The 16989-nt window shown below is 36.5% G+C and overlaps 1 protein-coding gene across 27 annotated transcripts in view; it reads left to right on the top strand.

Annotated features, from left to right (window-relative positions):
- The window catches only part of rbfox1 (RNA binding fox-1 homolog 1), a 644752-nt gene that overhangs the window by 266464 nt on the left and 361299 nt on the right, over positions 1-16989 (top strand). The gene's annotated exons all lie outside the window — the stretch shown is intronic.

Below are 16989 nucleotides of genomic sequence, written 5' to 3' on the forward strand. Positions count from 1 at the left end.
GGGGTAAGGGGATAGAAGGTTTGATAGTGATGAACGCTGAAAATAAATGCTATGCTTTTTATTTCTTCGGCTTTTGAAATGCAAAAATAAAACGGGCATTTAAAACATTTCTTTTTCTGTTCTCTCTCTCCTCGGTATTCTTTCCAAATGAAAAGTGTCCAGGTCAAAAAGCTTGTCCTTTGTTGGGCACAGTTGGCAAGAGAGCTGACAGAGAACAGAATGCCGTTTCATTGTTTTACGTGTTTGCAACTTTGTAGTACCTGTATATCCTGTCCACCCCACAAGTACCATAAGATTCGCCACTTCACTTCAGTGCAATGTGTTAACTTTATTGGAAAGTTAAATTAGAATAGAAAATGTATTTTAGCATTACACGAACAAGCTGCCTTGCGCGCATTTGACGTTTTTTTGTTTCCATATGATATCACAAATGTAAGTGGTGTGCATGAAATTGTCAATTACCCTTTTGCGTAAAAAAAACGCAATTGAGCCATTTTTACATGCAGTGAAGTGTGAAATTCCACATTCGAACGACACCACGCATTTCTAAAATAAGACAGATATAATGGGCGTATTTTATACGTATAATTATACGACCTGAGAGCAATGTCTTTTTTTTTTTACACGATGTGACTTCACTCACCCCCCCAGCTTGGAGACAGTTGTCATTCGGGCCCGGAGAAGTTGAGTTCCGTAGAGACAAACACGTATTATTTAAATACCCATCTCTTACAAACCTGTACCATTTTCTTTCTGATGTCCCCCTGCCCGATCTTAACGTTAGGAGTTGCGTGCTGCTCGTAAGCGCATGGAGGTGTTCGGAAGAAAACAGACGCGGCGATGTAACATGTTTTCTCTGCGCAACGTGAACAAAATGGCCAAATGATTAGCTGTAGCTGTATGAATACTTTTTAGAAAGGCAAAATCTCAATTAACTCATTCTTTGGGGGGAACAATTCGGTAGACATTTTTTGATCATGAAGATGCTTTAGGTTCCACGACACGAATCAACTGTTATCTTTTGATTGGTGAAATTGTCTACAATACCTCAGTTAAGGGCTTCAGCCGTGGGGAATGGGAGTTAGCAATGACAGTGTATCTCCTGTATGGTTAAAAATAATCGGGACACAATAACTATTGTGACGTTTCTAATTAGCATACGTCTTATTCTCATTAAATCTTATGATCCTAATATCACCTTCTGCTGCCGTATTAGGGATTAGGTCCTATAGTTCAAGCAAAGCGTGATTTTACTCGATACCTCCTAAACACAAATTATTTAGCCTATTATTTTTCTGTGGTTTCATGTGAGAGGATATCTGTACGTGCATGGAAATGTTTAGTTCCAGCATGCCTTTTTATTATCCTGGCTAGTGGTAGTAGAGTTGTTAAATCTGCCCAAGAACATAGAATCACTCTTGTCCGCTAATTAGAACTGATTATAATAAGAACACGTTGATGCTCCTAACTTGATTTGCATTGTGTCTGTGATTCCTCATTAGTCTAGCGGTGCAGCTGGTCTTCATCTCTTCGGGTACTCTGTGCATTGTGCGCGTTCCTATGCAAAAAAAAAAAGTAGTAGTTTGGTGGGGATAAATCTACTGTATACTCAGTGTTGTTTTTTTTTTTTTGCTTGAATGTACACATCTGCAAATCATTATCTGGCTTTCCCTACAGCAGTTTGGAACTAAAAAGTTTCCCACTTTGACAGAGAAGAATGCTCATCCTGCAACAGGGTGTCTTTTGAACATCAAACACAACATCCCTACGAGTTGTTAAAGTATCTTTGCTCATTGATGCACATTATATGAATGCTACAATGACCCAGATTTTTTTTGTCATTTTTACCCTGCTAGTGGAATTTCTAATATAAACTGTTCTTCAACGATACGATTGGGGATAAATACACAGAGCACTGAAAAAACAAATCAAATACCTGTTTAACTTCACAGATGAATTCATCATTGTTTTGAATTGCATGCAGGCTTTCATTTTATTCTTTCTGCCATTTGAAACCTTTATCAGCCATTTCTGACTGGCGATATTTCCCTCATACAATTAGAAAAGTGAGGGCCTTTGTGTTCTTCAACTTTTTGTGAAATGTAGCTTTATGACCCTAGATATTCTAACACATTATGGCATGAAGAGGATGGGGAAATATTCATTCTCTTCCATACGAATGTATGGATAATTTTAGTAACTACTTTTGTTAATTCTCCCATATGCCATTTGCAAATATAATAAAATATAATTAATTTGAGTTGAAGCAATCTCTCTTATTCTTAAATGTCTCTGCCAAGTAATTATCTCTGTAATGATTTCATGTCTTTTATCCAAAATGAAATAGACATATTACCCATCTCTCATTTCAAAGCAGTTGCATCAAGAGGCACTTTTCTAAAATTAAAAACTGCTCACGGGTTCAAAACAGTAAGATCCACTGGCACTGTTACAGTTTACATGCAGCTTTGGTTTAATCACTTTATAATTGCCAGAAGAGGTATAGATCGAGGTGTCCCCGTTACATTATTTCAGTTTTCTGGGTTTTTTTTTAAACCTCCAATTAACGTGGTGATCACATCAACTGTGTATTAAGCAAGCTGTGCTTCCTATGTTCTGCTGTACCAAAAGATTATATGAATAAAGATGATGTACAGTATGTACTTTACAAATTACAGTACATACAATCATAAAAAAATCACTTTTTTCTTTTCCTTATGAGCAATACAATGTCAATATAATAATTTTTAAGAGAGTATTTCATAAATGCAAAGCAATGTTCTTAGTATCATTTATTTCAATCTTTTTGAATTCTGAATGTTCTTTCAGAATACACTTTTCACTGATAGAATCTATCCAGACGTCTTTCGAGTGTTTAAATTGCAACAAAGTGGCCTTGAGGGTTTATGTCTCAGAAAATGAGTACCTTTACAGTACTGTATGTGCTACTGTATATGCCTTTAGGAATAAGTTTCTCCAGTCATGCTGAGAAGGGTTCTGTGTTTGTAAGGTTACATTTGCTTGAAGGTAGTAAATTTTACACTTACTTTACAGTTGTTACATGTTTCCAGTATGACTATAAAAGTGGAATTACAAGATGGCAAAGGGCCCCATATGTATGTTATGATGTCTTATGTAAGATTTAGCATTTATTTTATTCATGTAATTAGACACATGAAGGATAAGAGTTTGGGGCATTATTTTTAAACAAGAATATACAGAAGAAAGGTTTATGTATGTCATGCATTAAAAGTAGGCCAGTTATGCATTTATGTAATTATGTCCAAGAGCATATTTTCTTTAAAACAAAAACAAGCTTTAGTCACTAAATCCTCATTCTGCAAGACATAAAAAAGCAAGGAGGACACAAAATGCCTGGTTACTGTAATTGAAAATGGCTAAATACATTTAAGTTACTTTTTATTATTTATTTATGACAAGTAAAAATGAATTTATTTTATCTCTGCTTAGGGAGCGAACGTAGAGTTAAATTACTATGTTTAAACTGTTGATTGTCTGAAAATGCAGAATATGTACAGTACATATGAATGTATGTGTGCATACTGTATATTGAGAATGATAAATTTAGAAATATGTACCGAGAAACGAAAAAAGGCATATTTTTATGTTATGCACGAGATTTAAATTTAAAAAAAGAATTGATTTCAGGATGCTGTGGATACGATACTATCTTCAGTTGTTTACAAAGAAATGTAAGTATAGCGTTGCAGGATGGTTGCAAGAGAAATCAAGTTAGCAACATGTTTCGTGTTTAGAAGCACATTTTTACACAAAGGTTTGTGGGAGAGTGGACCAAGCTAGCCAGTTAAATTGTAGAATCTGGTTTCTTTTAAGAGACAACAGGACAAGATTTTCAGATCAAATAGCTACCAGAACCTAACAAGCTGGAAGGGCTTAATGTTACAAATCCAATTGTTTGTATCCATTCTTGTTGTTCATACTCCATTGTGCCTTTTCAGTTCTCTCTTGTTTAATTCATAAGGCGTATTTTTTGGCATAAATTACTAACAACAAAGCAAAGCACCAGTGGTTACTGAATTTATGTAACAGTCAATTATAATAAATTATTTCTTGGTGTTAATTACATTTGGTGTTGTTGCTTTTACTTATCTCTGTTTGCATTTCAGTGGCAGTAAGTGGCAGAATTCCTGCAGATACACTTCAAAGCACACTTCTGTTACCGTTTGTAAAACCCTGGAGGACGTGAACATCCTACCCTGTGATCCTTTATCACTCTTTAACCTGTATCATCATTAACAAGAATGCAGAAAAGGTGCTAAGCCGTTCGATAGTTTGTCACATCTTTGCTATCAGCAGAGACTGACGTTCATGGACAATGACAAGTTGCGAGTACTCGATGCCCTGTTCACAATTTGGCCAGAGGTCTTTCTGCTGTCCCAGTGGGAGTCTGTGTTATTTTTGTACTGAATCAAAGCAGATATCCTCTTCTTCAAAACTGCTGTATTTGGCACTCTTTTTTAAAACTAATGGATTTACACAGCTTTGGTCAGTCTCTAGGAAACTGTTGATATGAAGAAGAAAAAAGAGGTTTGCATTGAGTTTTCCTTACTTTAAATATTTTCTTTACCTGCCAGGCATTTGTCCATTGCTCTCCTGAGATGAAGTCATGCAGTCTGGTGCACTGCCAGAAGTACTGAGTGGAATGAATGGCTCAGATGCTCAGAGAAGACCTTGGACTTTGCAGCTCTATTAAGCATTCCTGAGCTTTGAAGTTTTCAGACATTAATACAGGTGCAGCACATGTAGTGCTTCAGAGAGGGTGTTAATTCTGGCTCCACGATAATGACCTGTCAGGTAGAAGGGGGTTTGGTTTAGAACCCTTTAGCACACCATTTGCTTCACTAAAACTAGGCACCTGTTTATGAAGAATCAGTCCACTGTTATTTCTCTTGTTTACATATTCAAGTGAGTTGAAATGCTGGAATATGAATACAAATTTGCATTTGAGAGTGAGAAGTGTTGGGTTTGCATGCGTTCAGTGTAAAGGCCTGAGCTGTGTCCTGTTCTGTGGTTCTGCCCTCCCTCGCCCGTGTTTAGTAGTAACAGTTAAACCGAGTACCGTCGCGCCTGCCTTGTGTTGTACAAAAGACACTATTAATAATGTTCATTAGCAAGGCGTGCGATTCCACTTACTTTCTCTTTGCAGCAATGGGAATCATTACCTGAAGGAGCAAAAGGAGTTTCTGTGCTCTTAAGTGTCAGTGGCTCTGTATAGGCAACACCAGCAATGGAACTGTACGTGTCTCTCTCTAGGCATGTGAGTACGGAGACTGCCACTGTTAGCTGAGATATAAAACACTGCTGGGAATTCTAAATTGCATGGGTATGCAATAATTCTGGTTTATAAGAAAAACTGGTATGTGTGCGTACTTGTGTATCTTGTTTATTGAAACATGACAGACTTAAAACAATGCAAAACAATTTCCAGTCTAAATCTTTAGCTTTGGAAATGAAACATCCGAGGATTTGATTGACTGTGCAGGAACAGGAAATGCCATTAACTCAAAGTAAAGATGATGTGCTCCCTAATGCACACTAGATTTTGAGAATGCCCCCCATAGTCAAATGTACACACCCAACTTCAGTTTGATATTAATTAAAGGAGAACTGCAACGCTATTTTCATATTTCGGGGTTAGAAAGAATTGGCATTGATGAGTGCATTTCAAATCACGATCAAAGTAAAATCTCCAACCTGTTTTTATTCACTCGTACTGTAGGTGACATTACATCAGTCATTACGGAGACTACTAAAGAGGAAGGGCAGATGTCACATGTCACAAATTGTGGAAACTTAATTTCGCTTTTACTTTTACAAAGTTCACAATTTTGTGCTTACTTTGGATTTTTTTTAAATATAATGTCAGTGAATTTGTTACCGAGATTTAATAACTGGGCTGAGAAATTGGGTCTGCAGTTCCTCTTTAAAGCAGTTGAACCGATATAGAAATTAAGAAAGGGAAAGCACTGATGAAGATTACATGTCATTGAAGGCAGTCATTAGTGTGCCAGTTGAGTTGATCTAAAGATGCTTCTAGTATTCTGTTTCCACTGTTCGCTAAACACTTACCAGCTGCATCAGACTTTAAAACGAGCTGTTGACTGTAGTGCAGACTGTAAAAAAGGGATCGTTTCTACTGCCGGACACAATCCAGTGGGGCTCACCAGCCATAAACACTGGACATCTTTACTATATGATACATCCTGGCCTGGCAAAATAGGCTCTGCATGACCAATTTATTAAGGATTAGTGTGCTGGGATGTTCAACCAACAGTGGAATAGAGAATTGGGATATTACAGTCTGCTAGTATTCAGGGATTTTTTCAGTTGGTAATGTAAAATTGAACAAAAATTTAAAGCTAAATAAACTTTGCAGCATGTAATTAAATCCCTATCACTTTCTCAGGTGATTCACAATCTGACTATTTTGTTTCTGATTTGGGTCTTTCAGCTCTAGATATTGCGGTTTACAGCCTATTGCCACGCAGACTTTAATATTCTTTGTGTCAAGTATTTCAGAAAGTTTGGTTCAGCTGATTAATTAAAAGAATAATGTACCTTTGAAAGTAGTTTGTTAAAAATAAGTTATTTGACCTAGTGTGATTAATGACAATGTCGTATTGATTAAGGACAAGATATTTTATGTGTCCTTTACTACAGGCACTTGTGAAATATCAGGGGAAATAGTGTTGCATAGACTGTGCTAAAATCAAAGTGCCAATTGGACCTTTGCAAAACTTTTTTCACAGAGTTGGTATGTGATAGCTTTATTTCTGATAAGCTGTTTATTCAGCAGGAATTGTAAAAAATTATCAATGATAAACTTTCACAGGATACGTACTGTAAGCACCCAAGTCTGTCCTTTGTTTATACATTCATTTTCTTTACAATCTTAAAATCTTCTTAAAGGACAATCTTAAAATCCATGTTTTAAAATGTCTAGGATACAATACAGTCATAAGCTGGCCATATATTCAGTATCTATTGCTAAGAGCACTTTTTCTGGAATGAACCCAGTTTCTTTAAAAAGTATCACAATATGAATACACCCTCAGTCAGGAATTCCTGCCCCTAGTCCTAGAGTTTCCATTCAAACAGAACTCTTTAGTTCATAAAGTCCTTAATTTAACTAATCTGTTACTTGACTGAATCCTTTGCAACTTTCTTTTACTCAGCATTTGGTGATCCTAACTTACATATGATACTGTACACTGTACCTAAAGAGCAACCTCCAACATATTGAGCAACTGAAAACAGTCAAAAAGACTTCACATTAATGTTATTATTGGTCAGTTAAGGGTTCAGTTAAGTATCTGAGAGTCCAACTGGAAGCAGAAGTAATAATAATTATTGTTATTCCTTACTCTTATATAGCACTTTTCTGGACACTTCACTCAAAGTGCTTCATAGGTAATGGGGACTCTCGTCCAGCACCACCAATGTGTAGTCCCAGCTGGATGATGCAACGGCAGCAATAGTGCACACAGTACGCTCACCACACACCAGCTATCAGTGGGGAGGAGAACAGATAAATGAAGCCAGTTCAGAGAGGGGGATTATTAGGAGGCCATAATTGGTAGGGGCCAATGGGAAATTTGGCCAGGATGCCGGGGTTACACCCCTACTCTTTTCAAGAAACACCCTGGGATTTTTAATGACCACAGAGCGTCAGGTCCTTGTTTTTACATCTTATCTGAAGGACGGAGCCTTTTTACAGTATAGTGTCCCCATTACTATGATAAGGAATAATAAGGACTGGAAACCCCTGCTCTGTGCAATGTTTTTAGTGGCTTAAAATGGCGCCCCAGCTTGGCCACATGTGGGCAGTGGAAATATAAGATGAATAGCAGTAAAAAGCTTTGCTCCTCTAATGAATGGGCCTATATAGAGTCTCTCGTTAATTAGACACCCGCCTCTCTAACAAAATCCCCTCGTTTCTCTTTCCCTACAAAATGTAATTGATTTTTTGTTGTTTGTTCTTGTATTACACAGGGAGCACTGGAAGCATTTTTGTGATAAGTACACATACAAATGGGTATATTGTAGTGCCTGCTGGAATAAACACATTGATGCATTTTTAACAAAAGAGACTAGTATATGGCTCTTGGGCCCTGGATTCGATTTTGCCTGTGGCAGCTTATTTGAGAAGTTTGTTTGTTCTCCCTCTGTCCATGTGTATTTTCTTTGGGTGCTCTGGACCCTTTCTACCTTCTAAAGAATCTATGCCGCTTGGTAATTGTACCCATGTGCTTGTGTTGTGTGTGTTTACCCTGTAATAGACTGGCATCCCATCCAGGGTATACAGTAGTTCGGAGTTATGCCGTGTGCTTCAGGAATTAGCTCTGATAAAGAAGGACAGCGGATAATATATATATTTTGTTGTTATTGGCTTTATAGATTATATCATGATATCGTATAAAGCAATTTACAGTATAAGAGAATATCTGCTTGTTTAATATGTTAACGTTTTTCATGAATGAAAGGTTTTCATGTGTTTGTTTTGACAAGGAGTCCTTGTAAATAATTGGGTGGCGATAACATTTATTCCATAGCAGATTGAGTGATTGCATGATTTAGTTTGAGCTTAATTAGCCACACAGTAGGTAACTACTTCAGATGTGTTTATTAATGCCTCGCTTCCATATGCAATGAAAAACAAGGCTTTAAGTCAGGGCTTGATTCTGAAACATGAATGAGGGCAGCTCTCAATGTTTCTTTGCCATGTCTTCAAGTATCAATACCTTACAGAACTTGCACCTGTTCTTATGTTTTGGTTATCTGCAATATTTCTAAAGCATTTCTGTTGGTCCTAGGACTCTGAAAGCATTGAATTTTTATTTTATTTTAAAAGGGCATCTTTAAAATATATCCCTTTTAACTTGAAAGTGGTTTGTTTGGTCACAGCTGTATGTGTACTCTTGAGAAGCTCTCAGGTTGGTTTAATGTCTTTACTTTAAAAATGTCCCTTATTTTTTAGAAACTGAAAGGATGCTCCAATATTTTGTACTGTGGCATATTTGTTTTTTTGGTATTTACAGCATACAGAATATCTTCTGTGCTTTCCTGTGCCTGGATGAAAGATAATCAAGATTGTAAAAATGCTTTTAGTTTGATTAAAAGGCTGTTATTAAGAGAGGTCATAATGTAGCTCTCAGCCATGAAGATTTGAATCTGCTCCATTACTGTTCATGTTACTGTTTAAAGCAAGCTTTTAGGTGCTCATTTTGTGGCCTTTTAACCTTTAACTTTTATTCTGAGGTAACTGAGAAAGGACCATAAACTTGTCCATAAAGTGTTTCTGACCTGCCCCTTTCAGACAAACACACATGAGTAGAAGGTCTTTCACCTTCCAGTTATTCATCGGGACCTGTCTCCTCTGTAGGTCTGTTTACGAGTTATGTAAGGCCTCCCTGCAACCTGGCACTTTTTCTTTCACTGAGGCTGATTCAGTTGACATTTCTTGAAAAGAAAAGCTGTTTTTCCTTGTCAGTTTTCAGGGCAGACTGTGGGTCTAGCTTGTTGTCTTTTAGTTTGAGTTTGAAGGTTAGAGTGACAAAGAGCATGAAACACTAGAGGAGTGCATTCTGCACTGGTTCTGTTATTTTACCTGATGAGATGCATAACAATATGTTATGATGTCCTATTATAACTGTGTTTCATGGGCTAAAGCTAATCAGAGACATCTTCCCCTCTTTGTTTTTTTCTTTTGGATAGTTTTGCCATTTTTTCAGACAAAGCTGCATGTGAAACTAATTTAAAAATGTAAGCTGAACAAAAGTGTGACTGCTCACACAAATTCTCTAGACTATTTGCACAAGTTATGTGCTAAAAGCCTTCAGTGTTCAGTCCTTCATGTAATATCTGTATGAAGAGTATGATTTACAAGAGCAGAGGTAAAAAATAATTCACCACAAGTTACCCAAGAAACATGTACATCAGTCAAAGATCAGATAAAAATCTTGGATTGACATTTTGTTATTAAATAACCGTTGCAGTCATGTACACAATTTATAATAATTTAAAAACAGGCAGGCAAATACCTACTATTTTTGCATAATAAATTCTAAAAAATGTTTTTCAGTAGTCTTAATAACATGGCACCGATTTTTTCAGGTGTATGAATAATCTCTAGGTCATTGTATATGTAGCCTGACAATCAGAACTTCTGCCACGGACCGTGATTCAGACAAAGATAAAAGTCAAGAAGTGCACTTAGATTTTGAAGATGATATAATGCGAGTATGAGTGGGAAAATGTGTAATGTTTTGCCCGGTGCTTGGTGATTCATTGCTGAAGCCCTGTACCGTTCATACTCTGACAAAGCCGTGACAAAGCTTAAATAGCTTTTTTGTTGTCTGTTTTTCCAGAGCTTTTAACTATGATTCCCTTTAATAAACAATTCAGAAAAACCTTGGCATTTGTCATAATTATTTGGGATCTCTTCATTATTTTTCTTTCCATAATTAATTTCCCCAATCTGTGAGGCCCGATTTTCATGTTTCTGAACCCCATTGCTGGAAGCGCTTTCTAAAAACCAGATGTCCAATTCCCAGCCATGCAGAGGATAGGGCTAGACTTATTTGGTCTTCATTAGACCTCTTCTTAAATCGGTTTTTATGGCTGCCAAACCATCTGCTTAAAAACTCTGAGGAAAATGCTCGTAATTGTGATTACTGCGATCCATGCACATGAACTGTCTTTTAGGTTAGAGTTATAACCAGCAGTTGGAGCTAGCATTAGGTTTAGAGTTATATTGTACAGTAGTCAGAGTTATGGATACAGTAAGTATTCAGGTGATAGGGTTGGACATACAGTTAAAGTCAGAGCAAGAGTTAATCTTGGTTTTCCAAAGTCTTTGGAATGGGGGATCAGATTAGAGTTAGATTTGAGGGTAGGGTTATAAGGGTAGTTACAGTCAGAATGGGTGTTAGGTGATGGGTCAAAATTTAAATAGATGTCGGGTTACAAAAGGGCTTATGGAAAGGTTGGGTTTTTTTGTTGTACAAGATGTGTTAAGATCACATTTATTTATGTGTCATTACTGTATATTCAGTTTTCAATTGAGATTTGTTTTGTTATGACCTTTGTAAAGTAGGCATTTACTGTAGTGTTTCTGATTTTTTTTTAAGAGCATTTGGGATAAACAGTGGAGATGTATTGCAATGGTCTTGAAAAACTGATAGACACACACAAAGCATTGTAGAACAGTTCACACAATAAAAATAGAAGCTAAAACATTGTCACTGCTACAGTGTGAAAACAATTAGCCAAAATGAATCAGTTTACCACTACAGGATGGCGATGAATGAGTAATGTTCATTTGTGACATAAAATCCTTAAAATTCAGTGCTTGTCTTATAGTCCCTATATATAATAGTATATACTGTATAATAAATAATAATCTGAATGTATTTACTGTATTTAAATCACAAATAAACAGTCATTCTCACACTCTCTAAAGCTGCTTTTATATTTAGGCTTTAGTGTGTGTTAAGTCTAATTGTGTGTTTGCTGCAAATGTTTCTCCATTAAGAGAAGAGTATAATTTTGTTTAATTCCCCTAATAAATATTTATACACCTGGAATTTGCATAACCTGAGCTAATATTGTAATATAGTGTAACATAATCAGTAGCTTGTTCTCGGCAATACTTTTGTACCTTTTTAGCTTTCTTGTTGAGTTTAAACATTGTCCTCAAAAAACGTCTTGAAGCAAAGCATTCAAACAAAACTTTGATGAGCTGATGTTTAATATTTCTGTAAATTTTGAACTATTAACATATACTGGGATATCTTGGGAATACATTCTCTTCAGCAGAATGAGGCTTGGTTACAGTTACAGTTGGCTTTGACCATACAGTTTATAGTGGTGTAATTGCATTATATTGTAAAATCGTGTTTTTTAAAGTAAAAATAATATACATGTTAGAGTCCTTAATGTGTTTATTAAAATCTAAAGTATTTTTGCCATAGAATGAGTTATATTACACTCATCTTCAAATTAACAAGGAGAACCGTTTCATTTGCAAAACTCTTGGTGTGTAGAAATGATCACGCACACACACTAAAGCCATCGTCCATGCACAAACCACATGCAAACACTCCCCAACAAGTCAAACCTCATTGAGCTTATAAAGTATTTAGTGTATTCTGCTCCCCTGTACAGCCATCTGTTGTAATGACAGTACAAAGTGTTGGAAACAAGAACAAATGCATGTTTATGAGAGCACTCTATAAAATCTTAACGAAGAGAAGACACCAGACACAGCTCAGCTAGTGGTACTGGATAGGGAGCAAAGCTAAACCATGCACGACAAGAAACATGACAAATGAGAAAATCTACAGTAGCTTGTCTGGTAGCTAACTGATCCGGGGATCTTATAGAGCCAAGTCTTTAAGATGCTGAGGTACTGGCTTCAATTGCATTGCTGGCTAGATGGTCCCCACAGCCCTGTTTACAAAGAAGTGCCTTCTCTCCTCAGTTCTAAAAGCACTTTTCCATGGTTTCCACTTGTCTCATCGGGGTCTTGTTTCACTGTTTTTTGGATTTTGATTTTGAAGACGTCCACTGTGTAGACAGCCAGTAGCTTTTCATGACTTTTGGACCTCAGTTGACTCGTGTTCAGCACAGTAGCTTTTGATACATCTTAGATGGAAAAAAACGGGAAGATCATTTTGGTCTGAACCTAACATTGGACAAAAGCGATAAAAGACCCAGATTCCCAGACATTTACAGTATAATAGATTGTTGAAGCTGAATATGGGTATATTTGTCACTTGGAGTTAAATGATCAATTAATTGAATTTTCTTGGTCACTTGTCTTTTTTACACATTAACTGAAGATAAAACTAGGGAATATAACTTTTATGCAGAAACGGAATGCAGTGCTTGAGTTCTCATTTCAGTGGGGTTTGATGCACAGTGTCATGTCTTCTATGTGTGTTGGTTTGAATGTACTTCAACCCATGGTGCAAGCATATGTACCCATAAACCTCTTGTCCCATTATTTCACCATTTTGTCTGGAACAGATTCACAAGAGGTGTGATTATGATCCCCATGTGGCTGTGATTTTGCAGCAGAAGCTTGTAATTTCGAGCAGCTGGGATGATGCAGGTCTGTAATCGATAGGGTGTGATGTATCTGGAGTTCTCATTATTGTAATGTACCGACATCTCTTCAGTGACCTGAGAGCCCCGAGCTGGCTGATTGGACTGTTGATTTATTGCGCAATCTTGTAGGGCAAACTATAACTTCGCTTGGAATAAGAAATTGTACATTTATGGTGGTTGTTCCAGTCCTAGGTCATTAAGACCTTCTGATGTAATCGATAGTCGTGCTTGGTGATGGCTGGTGAATGAAGTAGTCAAGCAGAATATTAACAGATAAGAGAAATAAGAGCTGGTTTAGTGACCCCCTTGAATTAATGTAATACCTCACAGATGATTTAATAAAGGTATTGATATCCATATTTCTTCCTTGGCTGTCATTCCTTTATACTTCCATTGTACTTTTTCAGTGCAAGCTTTTTCATTTCAATTTGAGTGTTTTCTGTCTGTACATGGATTAATGCATAAATACTCTGATTTTTGTGCCATGTATCTCTAGGAACAGGAAGAAATATTCTGCTGAAACTTCAACTGCAAGTAACTTCAGCAGTCTGACACACTCGTAAGATTATGAGCCTGGTTAGCTTAGGAAAAAGCTCCAAATCCCTTCATTGGTCACCTGGATCAAACTGGTGTTTATGTAGTGGCAACAGCACGTAGAACATCATATCCTGGGCATTCTGATTCAGGAGTGTGTAGCTCTTTGGATGAGTATCCACCAGTGCATCAAAACATTCTGTGCAGCTCACCCTTCGTTCTCTGCGCATACGACTCAATCCATTTAGACAAAACGTGCTCAGAAAAAAGATGTATTCATTTATTCCTTGCTGAGTAATGAAAGGCGATGAGGTTAAAGTTGAGCATGCTCCATTTTCCCCTTACAAATGTTGGTTTTGTTGTACCATTATTGCAGTGGTGATTAAATAATGAGTGTGCATTTTTTTTTAAACTCAGTCCAATTAATGGAAAAAATTAAGAACCTCTTCAATAAGCTGGTGTAGCTTTGTCCCAGCAGCAACTTAGACAGAGGCATTATCTGTTTTATGCTCCTTTGTTAGTTATCTTTTAACACTACTATACCTTTAGAGCAGTACAGAGTTCGACTAGAGAATGGGTTGGGGTGGAGGGGTTTTAAAGGAGTGTGACAAAAAAGATTCAGTGCACGTGGATATTTTGTTCTGGAGCTATTGTTAGGCGAGACGAAAATAGCCCAAAAAATTTCATTTTTTGAAAGGTAACTTGTAAATGGAAAAAAATAGCAACAATGGGCTTATAAACAGTGTTATCAGATACCAGATGGGGGAAGGTCATTTCTACCACTGTTTCGGATAGTGTTAATAATAGATATCTATATATGCCATTTGCCTCCATACTGAGTTTATTTCGATAATGTTCAAGAAGAAAAAGGTCATGCAATTTGTGAACAAGACTTGCACTTTTCCATTGTTCAGAACTTCAGATCAGTTTGCCTTCTTATTTGGTATAGTGGATGGGGGTTACCTTTGACACAGGTAGATCCAGCAACTGGCGCCAAGCATTGGCTAATTATAAAGACAATGCTTTGTTTAATGTTTTTAATGTCTTTTAATGTTAGCAAATGTTTAAAAAGGAAGCTTTATTGCATCCAAAGTGAAGTATTTCTATGACTTAATTTGTTTGTTAGGATAGAGATTACAGTTCCTAGCACACTCATTTATTTATGGATTCACAAAAAGCACACAACAAAGGCTTGTCTTCCTTGCAACACACCTTGCTCTCTAAGAAGACTTAGAAAGACATTTCAGAGTGTTTTTCTTCATTACATTTATAGGAAATTCTTTAAGTTTATTGTCTGTTTGTTGCACCAGCTGCTTATTAATTCTCTTAGCTTAAGCTACGTCCCGAAGACAAGCAATTATATTGAAAGATGCTTACAATTCTCACTTTGGAGTAGGCAGTTAAGTATGCAAACATTTGGTTTTGTTAAGCTTTAAAATGTTCATTGTTTGAAAGTTTCATTACAAAAAATAGCTCTAAAATACCATCTATGCAGTAAAAACTTTTCCAAGTCATTTTGGTTAATGCATTGATGTCTTTTAAAGACAGGGAGACTGGGTGCAACAGCAGTGTTAAGTCATCACCTCAGTGCTGGAGGCAGTGTCTTATACCAAAACAGTGATTTTAAATGAAATAAGAACCCATGAAACAATATATCACAACTGTTTGTCTCCCAGTTCAAATGGCACCTGGTGATATGTTTGAATGAAACACAAATTGAGTTTTTATATAGTTTTAATAGGAGTATAATCATTCTTACAGCAGAAAAGTGAAGCTCAATAGGAGTATAATCATTCTTACAGCAGAAAAGTGAAGCTCATGCTGAAAAACAAATGGCATTACTTCTGGAAAAAGGGACTTTGAATTTGCTGGTCCTGGAATGCGAGCTGAAAAGACAGATAGGTAACAAAGTTGGCCAAGGTATTTTAGCCAAAACATGGTGCTATTTCTGTCATGAAGCTGAAGATGGCATGCAGGTATACTTCATACTGGTGGCTCAGGGAAATCAATTTTGATTTGTAACAGAAAACATGATGCATAACAAAACATGAATGTAAGTTTCTGGTGTATTTACAATTGGAGAATGGGGGTTCTAGACAAAAAAATAATCCTAAAATACTGAGTATTTAAAGATTGTTGCTAATGTAAAAGGAACAGCTCTCCATTACAGGTAAATATAATTGAATTTGGGCAGTGCTTGTGCTTGTACAAATTGAATTTGTACTGTGCAGCAGGTGGGATTGCTGGATACACTATACAGTGTGATTCAGTCGAACGTGCGCACTTTGGTAATGTATTGGAGAGGCCAGCAGATGGTGGTAAAATATGTCAAAGTGTTGAATGTTAGAGGTTTAATTGTGTTTTAGCTGTGCCCTAGACAAAAGGCCTACTCTTCCAGTGGTGAAAGCAACTGTATATACTGTCCTTGCAAACTCCAGCACCTTCCATCCTTAAACTCACAGCTTCTAACTGGAGCTTCTAGATGGATTTGGTGAGGTCTGCTTCAAGAAGATAGCTTCTTTTTTGGGGGGGGGGAATGCAATTAAAATTACCTAAATAATAGAGTGCTAGAAGGCAGATGAGAGTTGTTAAAGTATGTAACTGTTATCTGTGCAAGTCTTTATTTGAGCTCATCCTTAATTATTTATTTAATCTTAAGTAGCATTACCAATTAATGCTGTACTGCCCAATTTAGACTATTATGACGATATATTGAAGTCTTGGGACGAATGGAAGTAGTAAGGTGCCTTATCTTTGTTGGAACACACAGTCTTCCTTGGGCTCTAAAACATTTTATATTTAACTTAGTGTAAAAGACCTATCTACAGCATACTCCTGCTGTACAAGGCTCTGTGAAAAACACTACTTGTTGGATACAGTATGTAGAGTCTTCCATAGTGTGATCAAAGGTCTGTATGCATGTCTTTGTCATGATATATGTGACTATTAAGCCCATCATATGTACTGTTTGAGTCAAATTTCAGGGACATTAATGGTATTTTTAAGAACCTTAACATTCTGAATTTTATTCATGTTACATTTAAATTGGAAGAATAGTGTTTCCATGGCATTGTTAATACATGCATATACAGGATAAGCTCCAGGAATTAATTTAACTGAAGTGTTGCTTCCCAAAAGATAATTAATTAATATTGAATTAATTAATATTGATGACTTTCTTAAATAAATGAAGACAAGTAGACACGTTTAATATGCCATCATTTATGAAAAAAAGTAAATGATTAGTGAATCCCTCAAAAGCTGTCATTTGCTCATAACTAATATTTCATTTTGTATTGTGTG

Source organism: Lepisosteus platostomus, chromosome 19 (assembly GCF_059453375.1).
Source record: "Lepisosteus platostomus isolate fLepPlt1 chromosome 19, fLepPlt1.hap1, whole genome shotgun sequence".
Lineage (NCBI taxonomy): Eukaryota > Metazoa > Chordata > Actinopteri > Semionotiformes > Lepisosteidae > Lepisosteus > Lepisosteus platostomus.